The 19862-nt window shown below is 43.5% G+C and overlaps 1 protein-coding gene across 1 annotated transcript in view; it reads right to left on the bottom strand.

Annotated features, from left to right (window-relative positions):
- Positions 1 to 19862, bottom strand: part of LOC147117432 (aryl hydrocarbon receptor-like) — a 239811-nt gene that overhangs the window by 198206 nt on the left and 21743 nt on the right. The window lies entirely within an intron of this gene.

Here is a 19862-nt window from a genome sequence, read left to right as displayed (position 1 = left end):
CTATTCAAAGAAGAGCAGGGGAGTGAGTTCTCCTGGCCAACATTTATCCCTCAACCAACATCACTAAAACAAATAATCATTAATTTTTCACCAAGTTGTGCTGTGGAATTTTTCTTGCATGAGAAGCTTTCTGCCAGCAAATAGTCTGGAACGACACAACATCCAGTGTTCCAACAAGTTTCATAAGATTCCAAAATCCTCAAGATTTAGAAATATCTGGCGAGTTTGACCACACTAAATCACTGTCACTTTTTCCATTTCATGCAAACTGTAACTAAATGGCTGACAATGGATCAAAGCAGAATTAAAAGTAAATTTGGAAATAGTTTTTGGATGCACACATTATGTGTAGCTGTAGTGTTGCATGCATTTTTTCCAACCAAGATCATTCTTTTATATGCTACTTTAAATGTAGCCATTTTAGGGCCATTGAACCCGCAATATACGGTTTCCCAGCAATAGAAAGAACGGAAACTGGCCAGAATACATATTATACTAAATAAGTGACATGGAATTTTTTTTTAAGTAAGTGGTTTTGGAAAACTATACACTTCATAAAAAATCTGATGGGAGAGGAGACAAAATATTTCTTAGAACAGCTGTGCTTTGAACTAACTACAACATAAGCATGCTGAACTTGTATCCACTTTCAGGATTTGTTCCCTGGCAACTTTAGTTCTCTTAAACTACTCTAAACTCCGTTTAGATTCAATTTGGGATTAGCTAAACCAAAGCAATTTCCAGCAGGTACTTTTCTTATGAAGACCGAGAGTGAGAGACACCATCTTCAACTATTCAGCTCTCGGCATGGTTTCTTCTTAAATGTTCATTTCATTTTTGCCAGTGGCCTTATCTTCCTGAATGGCTGGGAAAGGTAGCATAAAGACCAGTGAATGGAAATCTACTTTGCTGGCCTTCATGGACAAGTGCAAATAGTCTGTTTGCCCAGCTTGACACAGCAGAAGACAATGGCAGTCTGTACTGGCAAGCATCTCTTGCTGTCAGAAGAGTTGCAATCTAGCACTTCTTTTGGCTCTGCAGTGCCTCCAGTGACACCCTCACTTAATTTCTAATGCTGTCCTTGAGGATTTCATTTTCCAGAGGTCAGTGAAGGTTTCTGATATTCACACAAGAACCACAAAGTCATGCAGTAACAATTAGCCTTGGTTTAAGGAGGTTATCTAAACTCTGATTAGATTATTTCTCTAATAATTGCTCCTGGGAATGCATTATTCTGCATGTATGAAAAATGAAGATAATATTGTAAGGAAAGTACTATTTCATATAATCATGATGCCAACAGAAATAGTATATAGGTTTAACTCAAATTTGTAAACATGTGCAGAGCTACTGAAGGAATTTAGAAGAAAGATCAGATATTTTCATTAAAATATATGGCCTTTGGTTGATTGAATGTTCAGTCTGAAAGCTGCACCCTCATGAGCTGTGACTGGGATTATGCTCCACAGGACTAGCAATTACCTTTTAGAATATGTCTGTGGTAAACCACTTTTATCGTTCACTATCGTTACACTATAGTTATCACTGTTATATTGTTATCACTGTTCTCACTGTTGTATCACTATATGAGGTCGCCTCTTGTCACACTGTTATACCTGGGCTGACCATCACTGACTCCGCCCATGGCTCCACCTACCTGCCCAGGTATAAAGGTAGTCGACTGGCTGGTATTCCTCCTTGCTGGATCCGATCACCCATGAGGGTGGGCTCTGTTATTTAGTCAATAAAAACCTATAGTTACTTTCCTAACTCGTCGCTTTTCATTGGACGGAATTGATAGGTATATCAATTTTATTGACTAAATTTTAAGATGTCTCATCCAGACGCCCCGCCACAACAGCCACAGCAGCCTTCAGACGCCGAGCCGCAACAATCACAACAGCCGGCTTGGCTGCGAGCCCTCAGACCACCGTACCTGGATCTAAATCCACAGGCAGCGAACGCAGCCCTCGACTTCGATCACTGGCTGGGTTGCTTTGAAGCCTACCTGGAAGAGTCCAACGTGCCTCAGAGATCCAAGCTAAGAGTTCTGAACGCCCAACTGAGCCCTAAAGTATTCGCGCTCATCCGGGACCTTAAAACATACGAGGACGCCATCAACCGGCTGAAAAGACAGTACCAAACCCCGGTAAACCCCATGTATACCAGGCACCTCCTAAGGTCCCGCCCGCAACTGCCAGGGGAGCCGGTGGAGGAATTTTTACGGGTGCTACAAGCACTCGGCAGAGACTGTAACTTTAAAGCAGTAACGGCGGCAGAAAATACGGAAGACAACGTCCGCGATGCCTTCGTGAAAGGCCTACGGTCCGATTACTCACGGCAGCGATTACTGGAAGCAAAGGACCGCGACCTGGACAAAGCTGCAGCCCTCGCTCTCTCCCTGGAGGTGGCCCATCGGGACCAGGAGGCGTTCTCCAGGTACTGTTCGCGACCCTGGGACTCGGGCCCAACCCCTACCGCAATACCCTTCACCGCGCCGCCCCCAGGACCTACCTCAGCGTCGGCGTCCCGGACCCGATCGGGACCGCCACCCCCGGTACCGGCTCCGACATCGGACCCCCGCGGCTGCTTTTTCTGCGGCCAGGAGAAACACCCGAGGTCGCGCTGCCCAGCTAGGAACTCCACCTGCTCAACCTGCAGGAAGAAAGGCCACCTTGCTAAGGCCTGCAGAAGTGGATCTTCAGAGGCCAGCAGTGCCTCATGCGAACTGTGGGGGCAGCCATCTTCCTTCAAGGCAACAGAGGCCAGCATCCCCACACGTGAGTCATGGGGGCGGCCATCTTTGATCAAGGCAACCGACCCCAATAGTGCCTCGTGAGTTATGGGGGCAGCCATTTTGTCCAACCTCGTGGGAGACGCCATTTTACCCACCACGCTCGACTGCCACCGTGCCTCCAGACCCGACGACCGCCTCATCCGCAGACGACAACGACTCGCTCAGCTACACACTAGCCTCCGTCACTCTGGATCAAGCCCGCCCGCATCACCTGTCCAAGTCGATGATGGACATCAAAGTAAACGGCCACGCCACGACCTGCCTGTTCGACAGCGGAAGCACGGAGAGCTTCATCCACCCAGATACGGTGAGCCACTACTCCCTCCCCGTCCTGCCAACGCGCAACCGAATCTCGATGGCATCAAGGTCCCACGCCACGGACATCAGCGGCTACTGTGTTGTGACCCTGTCGGTTAAGGGTACGGAGTATAAAAACTTTAAACTCCTCGTCCTCCCCCAGCTCTGCGCTGCCGTCCTACTAGGGCTGGACTTCCAATCCCACCTCCGAAGTGTCACCCTAGCATACGGTGGACCCCTCCCCCCACTCACAGTCGACAACCAGCGGATGTTAAACCGCCCACCGCGTAACACCTGCAGCCTATCCACCCTCAAGGTCCCGCCACCTTCCCTGTTCGCTAACCTAACCCCCGACTGCAAACCCGTCGTTACCAAGAGCAGGCGGTACAGCGCCGGGGACAGGGCCTTCATTAGCTATGAGGTGCGGCACCTCCTGAAAGAGGGCATCATCGAGGGGATCGGCAGCCCCTGGCATGCCCAGGTCGTGGTTGTTAAGACCGGCGATAAAAATCGCTTGGTCATCGACTACAGCCAGACCATAAACAGGTACACCCAGCTGGACGCATACCCACTTCCCCGCATATCTGACATGGTCAATCAGATTGCACAATACCGAGTATTCTCGACCATCGACCTTAAGTCGGCCTACCACCAACTCCCTATCAGCCCGGAGGACCGCCAGTATACCGCCTTCGAGGCGAACGGGTGCCTCTACCACTTCCTTAGGGTCCCCTTCGGTGTCACCAACGGGGTGTCGGTCTTCCAAAGGGAGATGGACCGGATGGTCGACCAGAACGGACTGCAGGCCACGTTCCCTTATCTAGATAACGTCACCATCTGCGGCCGCGACCGGCAGGACCATGATGTGAATCTGGAGAAATTCCTCCGTACGGCCCAACGGCTGAACCTCACCTACAATAAGGAGAAATGTGTGTTTAACACCTCACGCCTTGCTATCCTCGGCTGTGTAGTAGAGAACGGAGTCATCGGCCCCGACCCCGAAAGAATGCGCCCCCTCATGGAGCTACCCCTCCCCCACTGTCCTAAGGCACTTAAGAGAACCCTGGGACTCTTCGCCTACTATGCCCAATGGGTGCCCAATTATGCGGACAAAGCCAGACCCCTCATGAAGTCCACATCCTTCCCCCTCACGGAGGAGGCGCGCGCGGCCTTCTCCCTCATTAAGGGAGACATAGCCAAGGCCACAATGCACGCAGTGGATGAGTCCATCCCCTTCCAAGTGGAGAGCGATGCATCCGACTTCGCCCTAGCCGCTACCCTTAACCAGGAGGGGAGGCCGGTGGCCTTCTTCTCAAGGACCCTACAGGGCCCTGAGATCCGACACTCGTCGGTCGAGAAAGAAGCCCAGGCGATCGTGGAGGCGGTACGACGCTGGAGGCATTACCTGGCAGGCAAACGATTTACCCTCCTCACCGACCAGCGTTCGGTCGCTTTCATGTTTAATAACAAGCTGAGGGGCAAAATCAAGAATGACAAGATCTTGAGGTGGAGAATCGAGCTATCCACCTACGATTATGAGATCTTGTACCGGCCAGGTAAGCTGAACGAACCCCCCGATGCTCTTTCACAAATTACATGCGCCAGCGCGCATATTGATAGACTTCAGACCCTCCACAACGACCTCTGCCACCCCGGGGTCACCAGACTTTACCATTTCATTAAGGCCCGCAACCTGACCTACTCCATCGAGGAGGTCAGGACCATGACCAGGAACTGCCAGACCTGTGCCGAGTGCAAACCGCACTTCTATAGGCCGGACAAAGCAAGCCTGATCAAGGCCACCCGCCCCTTCGAGCGCCTGAGCATCGACTTTAAGGGGCCCCTACCGTCATCCGACCGTAATGTGTACTTCCTCAACATCGTTGATGAGTACTCCCGTTTCCCCTTTGCCTTCCCCTGCCCAGACATGACTAGTACCACGGTCATTAAATGCCTGAACGAACTCTTCGCCTTGTTCGGGTTCCCGAACTATATACATAGTGACCGGGGCTCCTCCTTCATGAGCGAGGAACTCCGCCAGTTCCTACTAGCGAGAGGTATTGCAGCAAGCAGGACCACCAGCTACAACCCCCGAGGGAGCGGCCAGGTGGAAAGAGAGAACGCGACTGTCTGGAAGGCCGTCATCTTAGCCTTAAAGTCTAAGGGCCTCCCAACCTCCCGCTGGCAGGAAGTCCTCCCGACAGCGCTGCATTCCATCCGGTCACTACTTTGCACTGCCGTTAACGCCACCCCCCATGAACGAATGTTTGTTTTCCCCAGGAAGTCGACTACGGGAACCACTCTACCAACCTGGCTGACCTCTCCGGGGCCCGTCCTGCTGCGAAAGCACGTGAGGGCCCATAAAACGGACCCCCTGGTCGAGATGGTGAACCTCCTGCACACCAACCCCCAGTACGCCTACGTGGCTTACCCAGACGGGCGGGAGGATACTGTCTCCTTACGAGACCTCGCACCCTCGGGCACTCCGGAGACACCACCTTTACCCCCCCCACCACCCCCCCAATTCCAGCCCAGGTAGACGGCATGCCGGAACCCCACGAGCCTTCGCCGACCACGCAGACACCAGCATTAACACCGGATAATGCAACACCGCCGCTGCGACGATCGGAGAGGCTTACGAGGCCTCCGGACAGACTGACATACCAGGACTGGTAGTACACTTCACCCCGCCGGACTCAAATCTAAAGAAGGGGTGAATGTGGTAAACCACTTTTATCGTTCACTATCGTTACACTATAGTTATCACTGTTATATTGTTATCACTGTTCTCACTGTTGTATCACTATACGAGGTCGCCTCTTGTCACACTGTTATACCTGGGCTGACCATCACTGACTCCGCCCATGGCTCCACCTACCTGCCCAGGTATAAAGGTAGTCGACTGGCTGGTATTCCTCCTTGCTGGATCCGATCACCCATGAGGGTGGGCTCTGTTATTTAGTCAATAAAAACCTATAGTTACTTTCCTAACTCGTCGCTTTTCATTGGACGAATTGATAGGTATATCAATGTCACACCACAGAATGCATGGGATTCCCACCACGTTCTCCTGTATACGCCAAATGGTAGTAAATATCACACCAACAGACTACTAGAATCCAATAACTTTATAGGTCTTTTCAGTAGTTTCTGACTTAAATCTTAGACAGAATATTACATGAGATATGACCGCACAGAGCCTCACTTAGCCACTCTGTAAAGCAGGGATCAGGATACCACAGGGCTATTCCATCTTTACTCTGATGTTAAAGTACACTCTTTTGATGATTAAATGAATTCTTTTCAAATGGGTCATGTAATTAAAATTTTAACCATTTCTACCACAAAGATAAGGGATGAACATGGCCATAGAATCTGTTTGCTTTTGATTCTGGACAGCAATTGATATCTCACCTTCTTTCAACAGCAGCCCAACCAGTCCCCATCCTCCACCAACCTCCTCTACTTGGCTGAACTTGTTCTAACCTTGAACAGCTTCTCCCTTTAACCCCACTCATTTCCTCCAGGTAAAAGGTGTCGCTATGGGAACCTGGCAAAGGTCTTTTTGAAAGAAATGTTGAACACTCTGTTCCAATCTTATTCGGATCCTTTCTCCATTTTTATTTCTGTTACATTAACGAGTGAGTCGGTACTGCTTCCTGCTCCCTCTCTGATCTAGAGAATTCCATTTACTATGCTTCATATTTCCCCTCATCTCTTACCTTTACGTGGTTCATTTCTGACTCCACTCTCTATCTCCAGGGATTGGCTTTCCACAGACATCTATTACAAACCTGTCAACTCCCACAACTACCTGGATTGCATTCTTTATTTCCCACCATGCTTCCTGCAAGGTCTACATTCCTTTCTCCCAGTTTCCCAATCTCAGTCACATCTGTTCTGATGAAGCCACCTTCCATGTCAGAACTTCTAAAATGTCCCCAAAGATTCCTCTTCACACTGGTAGATACGAGATGACCGGGTCTGTCCCATTTCCTGTGATTCTATCTTCAACCCTCCAACCATGATTGGGTCCCACTTGTCCTCAACTTCCACCCCACCAGAACATCTTCTGGCACCTCCAAAATGACCTTACCACATCTTCCCCTCCCCTCCCCTCCTCTCCTCTCTCTGCTTTCCAAAGGACTGTTCCTTCTGTGGCACCCTTGTTCACTTAACGAACACTCCAACCACCTCTTATCCTTCCACTGGCATCTTCTCATGCAAGCACACAAAATGCAATGCCTGTCCATTCACTTCCTGCCCACACCACTGTTCGGGGTCCAAAATTCTTCTTTCAGGAGACAATAACTTACGCGCATTTTCTCCAACCTATCATAATCTATCCGCTACTCACAGTGCAGTCTCCTCTACATTGGGAGACCAAACGCAGATTAGGTAACCGCATTTCCGAACACGTTGGTTCTGTACGCCAGTGTGGCCCGGAACACCCTGTCATTTGCCACTTCGATGCCCAGACCTATTCCCACACTGACGTCTAAGTCTTTAGCCTTCTGCACTTTTACAAAGAACCTTAATGCAATTTGAGCAGCAAAACCTTTTCTTTCCATTAGGCACTTTGTAGCCTCTGATCTTAATACTGACTTTTATAACTTCGGACAATATCTACGACTTCCACTTTCTCTTCGGCAGCAGATGATGATCTGAGATGGGCATGTCGGTATTCTGGGGTGGGAACTCTCCAGTGGAACAGCATGCCGATGGGGCAGTCAGCACCCTTAGTACAGGCCTCCTTTTCTCTTCTCGGGCTGCTGGCTTCTATACCACTTTACTAGCCCCTCATGTTTCCATTTCAGAGTTGCCTCATTTTCCCAAAACCCAACTTCACCTATTCACATGCTCTCTGTCCCTTAAACTGCCTTTATGTTATATCATGCTTCTTCCTATTGTCTCTTAATATCACTTTAGCCATTTAACTACCTCTTTCCTGTTTTCCTCTTAAGCAATTTACAGGTCATTCTACTTCCTCTCATTTGTGTACGTTTGCTCCTCCTCTCTTTTATTCTGTTCAGTTTTAAATGCTACACATCTTTAATTTTTCCAGTTCTGTTGAAGGGTTTTACAGGAAATGTTAACTTGTCTGTTCTCTCCACAGATGTTGACCGACTTGCCGAGAGCTTGCAGCATTTTCTGTTTTTGTTTCCGAATTCTACTTTGTTAAAATTTCATCTTGTCCAGTTCCTGTATAGCCATATAAATACTTTTAAACAATGTACAATCTGACTGCTCTCAGAACAAAGCTCCCTTGATGGCTCAGCCATTAGAGATTATGAACTGCATTTACTCCCCTGTCTGCAGACTCAAATGCATTAAGCATGAAGGATTGCCCTGTCAGCGAGAACATTTTGACCTAATCATTTTGAGGACAAGCAGGCAGTCGTACCATCAACTAAGGTTAGCCAGCTCATGTTGTGTACTGGGCCCTCTCCTGACAGGGACAAAGAAACCCTTTCAGCTTCAGTGAACTGAAGACAATTTTTGAAATACATCTGCCTTGTCTACCTAAAAAGTCATTAAAAAAAAAGGATTTTTTCCCCTATTTGACGCAGGACAAAAAACATAAGCATTTTTTTATAAAAGGAATTTAAACATTTTCAGAAGTTGACTGGATTTTGCACTCTACACCGTTGGCAATCTTTCAAAAATGAATCTGTGTCTTTATCAATGGGTTGTTTCTCTCATGCCTAATTAAAACATAAATGGTCTGACTATGAAAATCAAATCTATACACTTCCTTATTTTAGAATATGCTTTTTTTTTATTCAAAAAGACATATTCTGCAATCAACAGAAAAGTCTGCTGCAGTGAAAAACAACAATATTGTACAATGAGTTATGTATCGTGGATGAAAGGAACAGAAAATTTGTGCCAGCAAATTGCAGAATCAGACCAATTGCAAAGCAGGAATTAGTCATGTGAAAAGCTTACTTTTATGTCAGCGAATATAATGATACTTTTACATCAACAATCACAATGAACTCAAGAGGTACTCCATGTGTTTAATGTGGTTAAGTGGCTGTCACAATAATCAAGATAGTTCACTAACCAGGGCAACAGCTTTCATCTTTCCTTTGTAATACTGAAAAGGATTTATCTTCCCAATACAAGTAAAATAGAATAGGAACAGCCCGAGTTTGTCAAGGAATGTTTTCAGCATGCTTCTTCAGTTAATTGAACACTTTGGCCAGAGGTCACAACATTCATGTAATACAGAAGATATTGGCCCATAAACTGCTGTCAAAATAACTGCAAGACAAATGGCGTCGTCGTTATTTATGTGGAAATGCCACAGCAACTCCAGGCAAGGGCAGATGTGTGGTTAAACGCAGAAATCTAAAAGTTGCTGTCCAAGATGCTCTGCTCCACTAGTAGCTTCGCAAAAACGGCATCTCGCTGTCTGGCTCAACATTGAAATGCTTTGAATAGCATCAAGTTGCTTTATTTGTGCGGTAGATACGAGCTAAATGTACCACAGAAAGTTAAGTCTTGTCCATTCCAGTCTAAATACCCTTTTAACTGCATGATAATTGTTATTTACTGCCAGACAACCTCTCTGGCACTGAAAATTGACTACAAGTATGGAGTCTCATTCCTTCAGGGTTTTAATTATTGTTAGAGATTTTATAAATGTCAAATTTAAAATTAAAAACATTTTTTAAACTTTTTCTTTTTGTCTCTTTATTCTCTCTTAATCCACTCTTTCTTTCCCTCTTTATTTCTCCTTCTGTACCTGATTTGACATTGAATTAATTCACTCTAATTTACACTTCCTTCTCAGTTCTTGCACTGTTAATTTCACAATCCTTCAATCTGATTGGTTAAAGGGATACGCAATTGTTTGCTCTGTTCACTCAGGTCTCAGATGCCCGGTTTCTCTCACTGTGACAGTATCAGCTCGCACTTTCAGCAACTTGCACGCAAAAAATTTTAAAACCTAAATGTGCACGGACAAGTCTAACTAACGGCAGACATCGCCTTGCTACAGCAAGTTATGGCCCATTAACTTATACTAGAACATTTTTACGTTGTTACTCCTTTGAAACGTTACATTTTACAGATTTGTTTAAAAGGATGTAGTGTATTGCAACCAAGAAAATATTTTGCTTACGAGATTTCTAAGGTGCTCATAAAATTTATATTTTGCAAGAATCCACCGCAGCCTGCATTAATTAAACGATTATACGTGCTTTTAATACTTACATACAAAATGAAACCAGCCAAGTTCAATTCCTTTAAAGACAATTTAGTTATAATTTCTAAGATCATTGTAAAACCATATCTTCTAAAATGCCCAAAGAACATAACCCCCAAACCACAAACACATTTCAAAATATTCTGTCGAGTGGGAACTATTTTCAGGATGAACACTAATGTGCCAGTTTATGTTTTCAGTGACAAAAATAATTAGTCTGTGGCGCAAAGACAATTCAGTGCTACTGAAGATGAAGTGTCTCTGTGTTATGATATAGTTCTTAAACATCTTAGAAAGGATGTGTGCCAATATTTTGGGCAGTCCCACACTATTAGGACCTATATAAACAATTTCATATTTTCCATCAGACACAAGGCAAGGTTTTCACATGAATTAATCCTTTGGGAGGATCAAGCAAGCACAAAAGAAAAAAAAAATGTCACGACCACTCTACAAGATAAGCTTTCAGAAGTGATGGGTTGATCGGATTCGAATGTGAAGTCTCTGGATGCTATTACTATAATTTCCCCTGATGGCTCATTAAGTACCTAATTGATAAAGAGCAGGAGGGCCCCAGGTTCAATCTCTAATTTATGCTGAGTTAGCTGATCTCAACCTGGGTGGTGGTAGAGATACTTAATTGGCCACAGATCAGCTGAAGAAAAGTATCAAGCAATCCTGCTCTCGATTGTTAACCAGCTGCTCCTGCTCGAAATGCACAAGTATAGACACTGGTGAAGCCAGCATTATAATGATGCCGCATGGTGAATAGTCTGTCAGCACTCACCAGCAAACATGTGATCAGTATCCATATAAGTATAACCCACTATCAAGAGATAAGGGGAGGGAAGGAGGGGAGAACATGATCAACAGTTGAATTAAAAGCAATAATAAATTCGAGGAGGGGAAAAGACGTCCACAAGTTGATACAAGGATATGTGCAGATGTAAGGAACTCAAATGAGAAAAATAGATTACAGACAGATCTAGATGCAATTGGGGAAACAGGCCCTTATCTGGCAGTCATCAATAGATACATTTAGTGTCATCCATGTAGGTAGGGACATAGTGCATTAATTTTTTTTTAAAAAGGTCCATGACCAGAGCCACAAAACTATTGAAAAAGAAAATAAAGCATTAGGATGTATTGCCAGGACATTTAAATACAATTCTGTCTCTAAATAAAGCCTTTGTTAGGCCCCATCTAGAATACGGCCTCCAGTTTTGTTCCTCTCACATGATGGGTGATAGAAGCCCTGGAACAAGTTCAGAGCAGGGCCATTAGATTGATATCTAGGGAGGACCAGGGTACACGAGTAGTTACATAAGCATAGCAATAGGTTAGATGTTAAGTGGTACTTCTTTTCACAATGAGCCACTGACCTCAAACAAGTTTTTTTTGAGTCAAACATATTTATTTAAATATGATGGTACTTGTTACAACTCATCAATTACATAATAAATCCAATTACATTCATTAGCCGAAATAAAACAAAGCCTTAAAACCAGCTTTAGGGTTTGAAACAAGTTGCTGTTTTGTGCAATGAGTGCAGATTTGCTGCAAGCATTAAAAAGAAAGCTGGAGTGCTCAACATAACTGCATGTAGAAAGAAGGTAGATGGGAACTGGCCTCCTGGAACTACGGGGCAGAGTTGAAATGACAGGAGTTTTTTCTTAAATTGGAATATGGAGACTGCGCGACTGGTGGTTGAGGGGGGAGATGGGAGTCATGGCGGGCAGGTGTTACACCATGACAGTACGAGACAGCCTCAATGGACCAAGCTGGTGGTTTTATATGTTTAGATGTAACAACAAAGTCCACAGTTACGTTGGAATGGAAACATTAAAGGGGAAATAAAATCTAAGCCAGGAAAAAGGGGTGGCAGTCTGGGAGTGTTTTTTGTCAAAGGAACAGCCACAAACAGCTATTTTTTTTTCAGTTACAAAAATATTCCTTGGACATTGAAGAAAAATGTCAAGTGAAGCATTGCCATGGTAAATCTCATTCCATTCCTCCAGGCCACGCCAGGGTTAGTGTGTGGGAGTCAGGTCTTGGGAACATTTATGGTAAATGGGAGACCTGCTTCACTTGGGGGCTGGATCTGTTTTTGATGGGGGGGGGGGGGGCAGGAGGAAAAGAATGATCATCTCAAGGCACTGAGAGGCTGGGGGAGGGGTGGCCAGCCAGTGTGTTCTGAAAGAGAACAGCAAATGCAAATTATTACACTGATCTTTGTAGGCAGTTAATTTAAAATCAGACTGATCTTTGTAGGCAGTTAATTTAAATCAGGACAGCAGAGATGGAGACAGCAACAGCGCAGGTGTATCGGCCTAAAATGCTGCATATCTAGCTGGGGGTAAGGGAGTAGAACAGGTCACTAACCATCACAGACATTGAAATCCCCCCAAAATATTAGATCCCAAGGCCCAGCTCAAGTCTTCGGTGGGACGGGTGGGGATCACACATGACTGCACAAAGGGCTTAGAAAAAAATATTCAAAGAACTGACTGGTTGCTTACATGGTGGTTCATCTGAATGGAATTTTTTTTTAAATGCTAAATAGTTTTTTTTAAATATAAAAGCAGGTAGTGGTTTTGATTGAAAGCCACTTGCACTTTGGAAACAGGTACCTTTCCATGTGCTATAAAAGGGTCAGACATGTGCCCAGATTTGAATCAAAAACCATACACACACTTTAAATCAAAAAGAACTCTGAACGAGATTTCCTTCTTTTATTAAGGGCATTTCTTAATACTTCAATTTATAAAGTTGTTCAAATAAAGAGAAATATAACAGTGCGCATTATACACAGCTTTCATTTTCCTTACAGTACTTTTAGAAGTTCAACAACCTCAGTTTTCAGTTCAGTATCCCATTCCCAAAAGTCATGTTACATAAACAGCAGCATAGGAGTCACAGGACAATGGCTCACTGCTTTCTGGAACACAAGTAGTGACTTCCTGTCTCATGTAAATACTGCTCTCCACACAACTCGGCTGTTGACAAAACTCCCTACTTCCGATAACAACCACCCTGTGAAACGATATGAGCAGTTTTTAAACTCACAGGTTTGCATTTTAATTGCACACAAATTTTAAATGCTGCTCACATCACATCAATTATTGCAGAATATTAGGAAGAAACATTTTGGTGTTAAAGGATATATATATATAAATAAAATATATACACACACACACACATATATATATAAAAAATAAAAGAATGATTTTTGAACATTATCACAAATATTTTTGACCAGTGAAAGAAAGCTAAAAAAAAATCAACACTCTCAGCCATTAACCCCAGGTGCTTCTATGATCAGCACTTCAACAACGTATGCTTTAACCTCATGCTATGCACTTTTCTTAAATCAGCAGCGGTATAGCTTTTTTGTTTCTGTATGCAAGAACTTAAATCACAGTGAACTGTTGACTTCAACAGAAAATATATGGTCACAACCTGGCAATTTCACAGTAACTACTGAATAAAGTTTTTAAAATACTAAATGTATTTAAAAAGTTCAGCAGCTTAATGAGGTCAACCAATGGTTGGTTATGGCAGGCTTTTAAAAAAAAATCCCACACACTCTTCTTTTGAAACCCCCAGGCATTTCCTCCCTTTAAATATTGGTGCTATTTTTAGCAATCCAACTACTTACAAAAGATGGCCACTGAGCCACATATGAGCACTTCTTATAGAGCTTTCAATTTAATTTTTTTTGTCCAGTTTGCTCCCTCCACCCCCACCCCAAAACTTGTTCCTAAAAATGGGCAACTGTTATTTGTTATGATCCCACAAGTGAACCTAATCCTCCAGATACCTCATTTAAGTAGCCATTTTTCTTGTGTGAGCCTAGATGGGGAGTGTCAGCAATATCATTGACTATTAAAGGCATCAGAGCCTAGTCCAAGCCTAGTCTCATCTAGTGTCCATGCACACAGTAATTGGACAGCCCACCAGGAGCAAGAACCTTGGCTGACATTTTCCCTTTATAGCTCATTTGTAGTATCCGAACTGCTGCTCCAGCTCAGATCCACTAACTCAACACAGAGTGGAATCAAACTTAGGTCTTTCTGGTCTGAATAGCTTACAATTTGCCAAATGGGTTCTTCTTTTGGCTAGTTCCTCACCAACTGAGAGACACAGAAAATCTGAAAAAAAACTACCAGATAGAAATTTGGACCATATGGAAGAGCTAAACGGTGAAACAGTCCTGCCAAATTTTACTAATTAAAGAAAAATCACATACTTTAATTCAAAATCCATTACATTCTTAATATTTCTGCGGCAACACAAGCAGGGTTAAGTTAGTTTTGGTTTGAAAGAATGAGGTAGGTGAAGAGAGATAGCAGCTTGTGGACTGGAGGAGATGTACAGGAAAGGATAGGGGGACCAATGGATGTTCCGAAAAAAGCATTTAACAAAAATGTTCTCCTGTATTTTTAGTTATGTCCCACAGACCATGATTTTACAAAGCACATCTCAGTTTTTCACACTGTCAGCAAATCTAACCAAAGGAAAAAAAAGTTTATTTTGGTTTTCATCTAGACTATGCTCACTGTTACCATCTGAATTCTTTGCTTAAAAAAAACCGAAATCTCACCCCACCGCCCCCACCAAAAAAAATGTCCAATCTTGTCTCATTCAGTGATTTAATTTACTTGTTTAAATGAATGGCCTTCTTAAGATCATACTACCAACCCTAAAAGTCACCACCAAAAACAGCCTTCAGGAAGCCTAGTGTCTGAAGAGGAAAACCACCTAGTCTGGCACTCTACCCTCAAATTCAGACAATTAGCCACAACACTACTAATAGATTAAATCATAAGCCTCACTCTAAAAAAAAGACAGACATACAGCCACAAATAGAGGCCATTTCACAATATATACTTTCATTTTTGGCAAGTACAGCTTTGTATGGAACATGACCAACTACAAAAGTACCTAACAAAATTAAATTCCTTTAGTGGATGAAATGGACCGAAGCGGGAGAAGCAGGCCCGGGCCATCGGACCGTGGAGCCGGCGACGGTGAGGTGGAGGCCGCGGCGACCAGAGGATGTGTTCGGCGAGTCAGGCGGAGGCAGCGCAGCGCATCGAGCAGCAGCAGCAGCCATGACGACTCACAGTCCGATTGAGAGGAGGGGAGCCAGGAATGGTGGCCAGATGGTGAGCGGGAGAAGCAGGCCACCACACGTGGAGCCGAGCCAGCAACAGTGAAGAGGACGGAGCGGCTGAGGGACATCGTGCTCCCACTGCCACTGGATGCCAAAGAATTGACTTTCTGAACACGGCGCTGTAAAAATAGCTGACGTGTCCCTACGGGGAGTAAGTATTCCATTGTACTAGTACACATGGCAAATAAAATTGAATTGAATTGAAAATGCTAGATATTTTAAATCTTAAATTTTTAGGTACCACCAGTGGCAAGGGGCCTTGCAGACAAAGGGCATTGGGTTAAAAAAATCGGAAGTGTGACCGAATTGCAGAGCAACCTAGTTTCCAAGAGGTAATTCAGGAGGCAAAATCACGAGGCCTTCCCATCAACAGGCGCAGTTTCATTTACTTTTCACCAGTCCCACACCAAATTTTATACACAGCATTTCTCATCATAGATATTGGGTGCAGAAGTCCCAGGATCTGGCCTGCTGAAGCAGGCATTTAAAAGTAGAAAGGCGGCTTTTATTTAAGTGTTGTGTTGTGCACTTTTATGTACCCTTTGTTGCATTTTTGTTCCGAGGTAGTCCTCTTTTTTTGGTTGGGGGGTGAGGGGACATTTCCCTGCCAATACTGCATTTTATTATTCTTGAATCTTAAATTCTACTGACTTTGATGTCACACTATACAAAGAGGAGGTTGAGAACACAATGCATAATTAAGATAAGGAAGAGGAGTTTGTGAGGGGCCAACAAATGCAGGCTCAATAACCCCACAGATGTTTTGATTACACACATCACTTACACATGTCACTATCCCGGACCTATGTTAATAGTTCCCTGCACATGTACCTGGGCATGTCAGATAATGCTTGCCTTCACTGCCTGCAATTCATAAGACACACCGGCAGAGTTGTGCCAGGTGTGCATCAGGGACAGCTCTTCTCCCAATAGTGAAGGTTACCACAACATGAAGCTTTCGTGCAACTAGATTCTCCTAAGCTGCCCTCAGACACAACCGCCATATCGGTCTCCAGTATATACATATGAATCAAGCAAGTGACAAATGCTATTTGTGCATGAGAAAACACCTTCATCACTTTTCCTGAGGAAAGGAGGAAGCAGCTGGATTTGACCACAACTCACCAGGTGCCAAAACACGCATGACTGAATGGCATTGCATATGGCACCCATGAGAGCATCAGGTCTCTTCATGTTAACCCAATGACCTTTATGAAGAGAAACAGGCTTTGTACTCAATTACAGTTCAGGTGCTATCTGACCACAGTAACATCATTCTGCACATCAGTATCAGTTATCCAGGAAGCAACCACGATGGTTCCATTGTGCAGCATTACATGGTGCCTACATTATCTGTAAGCAAAGAAACATTGGGTGGATGGCACTGATGAGAAGAGGACAGTCATCTGCAACCGTGGTTGCTGATCCCGCTGAGTAATTCCCCAACAGGAGAGGAGTTTCTTACCCTGGACATTTCAGTGTCTGCTTATTGTTCCTCAGCTGTCATCTCAACCTTCCACAAAAAAAGTGCCAAGCAGATTAGACACAAGGATAAGTGTGTACAAAAGGAAAATGGCTATGCAGAATACTCCAAAAAGGTAACTCAGAGAGAGTGTGGAAATTCCAACCTAAGTTTGTCCCATGCTCAATCAGCCCTACAACAAACACTTGCAAGTTTCAACTTGCTCCTGATAGCAGGGATTTGAAAACTTGGACAAAGATTGTGAATTTAATGCACAGCAGGGTGGGTAGTCAACTTACATTGATGAAGACAGGGTTAACAAGGGCAGGGCTAACAAGGACAGGGCTAACAAGGACAGGGCTAACAAGGAGAACTTGATGTGGGATAGAATGTAGGCAACAGAATTTGACAACGTGGAATTTATTTAGGGTAGAGTTCAGAAGGCCAGGGAAAAGAGCACAATTCAATTCTGAAGGTAAATGAAATTATGTTTGAGAGTTTCAGCAGCAATGCAGGTGATCTTGGTTAAGGTATGAATTTTGAGCACAGAATCAAACAGCAAACCTGGTTTTCACACTGTCACGTTAAGCTTGAGTAAGCAACCAGCAGGGAAATTGGGAGGCTCGGGTACAAATTAAATTGAACAGGATGGCTTTAGTCTTGCCAGTGTTAAATTTAAAATATTCTGGCTCCTCGGTCTGGCTCCTCGGCCTCTAATCAACCCAACAATTATTGAACACCTGCTTACACTTTTAGTTCAACACACAACTACCTCTTCAGCAGTCTACTACCTAAAATCACATACAGTCTACCAAACTTACATCATTCAAGAATCAGTTGATGGCCATTACATCACCAACTAAGGCCAAGTGAGGCAGGTTTGGTTTAATAACTTAGTGGCACTGTGCCTGTTATCCTACAACAGTGGTACAGCATAGCCAAACTTTTGAACAGTCTTTAACAATTTTCTTATTTTGAATATAAAATTAAATTTGGGGGAAAGGTCTTTTGTTAAAATATGCTTTTCATCTATCTTAGAAACTCAACTACAAGATGTTCCATCATTTTGTAATGTTTACCAATTTAAAATTCTTACCTGAAAACAAATTAATTTTAAAAAGATAGTTGACTGGAGCTCAACACTTAAGTATCCTCACTGGTTGAGGTATATACAATGCAGAACATGAACCTGAAGAATTTTTATACTATCTCTATATCCATTATAAATCTCCAACATGCAATTCATTCAGTGCTTCCAGGCATTGCAAGTTTTAAACACTAACCTAAAAAAGCCACTGTCTGAATTAATTTAGAAACTCACAATTTATAGTTTAAAAAATATGGTGAACAGCTACTATAAATCAAAGCTGTAATTTGGAGAGAAAAAAAAGTACTCTTAAGCCCTGAAGCAGTGGTTAGCAGATTGCTCTTTATGTACCTACATTTCCTTCATACATTTCCTAAAGTGAACTGGCAAATTAGGTTAAGAGATAGGTCAATAGAGTTGCAGTGGCAGACATTTAAGGGGATATTTCAAAATACACAGAATATATTCATTCCAACGAGAAAGAAAAATTCCAAGGGGAGGACCCACCATCCGTGGTTAACTAAAAAAGTTAAAGATAGTATCAAACTTAAAGAAAAAGCATATAATTGTGCAAAGATGGGTGGCAGGTCAGAAGATTGGACAGAATATAAAAAACAGCAAAGAATTATGAGAGAAAAATTAGAGTACGAGAGAAAGCTAGCTAGAAATATAAAAACAGATAGTAGTAGTTTCTATAGATATTTTAAAAAGAAAAAAAGAGTTAACAAAGTGAGCGTTGGTCCTATAAAAAGTGAGTCTGGTGAATTAATAATGGAAAATAAGGAGATGGCAGTTGAATTGAACAGGTATTTTGCATCAATCTTCACTATAGAGGATACAAGTAACATCCCAGAAATAGCTGTAAATCAGGAAATGGAAGGGAGGAACTCAGAAAATTACAATCACCAGGGAAGTGGTACTGAGCAAATTGTTGGAGCTGCGGGCTGACAAGTCCCCGGGTCCTGATGGACTTCATCTTAGGGTCTTAAAAGAAGTGGCTAGTGAGATAGTTGATGCATTGGTTTTAATTTTCCAAAATTCCCGAGATTCGGGGAAGGTTCCATTAGATTGGAAAATAGCAAATGTAACTCCTTTATTCAAAAAGGGAGGGAGGCAGAAAGCAGGAAACTACAGGCCAGTTAGCTTAACATCTGTCATAGGGAAGATGTTAGAAGCTATTATTAAAGACATTATAGCAGGGCACTTAGAAAAGTTCAAGGTAATCAGGCAGAGTCAACATGGTTTTGTGAAAGGGAAATCCTGTTTAACCAATTTATTGGAGTTCTTTGAGGAAGTAACACGTGCTGTGGATAAAGGGGAACTGGTGGACGTACTGTACTTAGATTTCCAGAAGGCATTTGATAAGGTGCCACATCAAAGGTTATTGCGGAAAATAAAAGCTCATGGTGTAGGGTGTAACATATTGGCATGGATAGAAGATTGGCTAGCTAACAGGAAACAGAGAGTAGGCATAAATGGGTCCTTTTCTGATTGGCAAGATGTAACGAGTGGTGTGCCACAGGGATCAGTGCTGGGGCCTCAACTATTTACAATTTATATAAATGACTTGGATGATGGAACCGAAGGTATGGTTGCTAAATTTGCTGATGACACAAAGATAGGTAGGAACGTAAATTGTGAAGAGGATATACGGAGGCTAAAAAGGGTTTTAGATAGGTTCTGACGAAAGGTCATCGACCTAAAATATTAACTCTTTCTCTCTCCACGGATGCTGCCCAGGCCTGCTGAGTTTTTCCAGCGTTTTCTGTTGTTATTTCAGATTTCCAGCATCCGCAGTATTTTGCTATCATATAGATAGGTTAAGTGAGT

Source organism: Somniosus microcephalus, chromosome 5, assembly GCF_052327205.1.
Source record: "Somniosus microcephalus isolate GS21.2 chromosome 5, FLI_Smic_1.0, whole genome shotgun sequence".
Taxonomy (NCBI): domain Eukaryota; kingdom Metazoa; phylum Chordata; class Chondrichthyes; order Squaliformes; family Somniosidae; genus Somniosus; species Somniosus microcephalus.
Note: the sequence above shows the minus strand (reverse complement) of the source record. Positions and strands in the feature narration are given on the sequence as shown.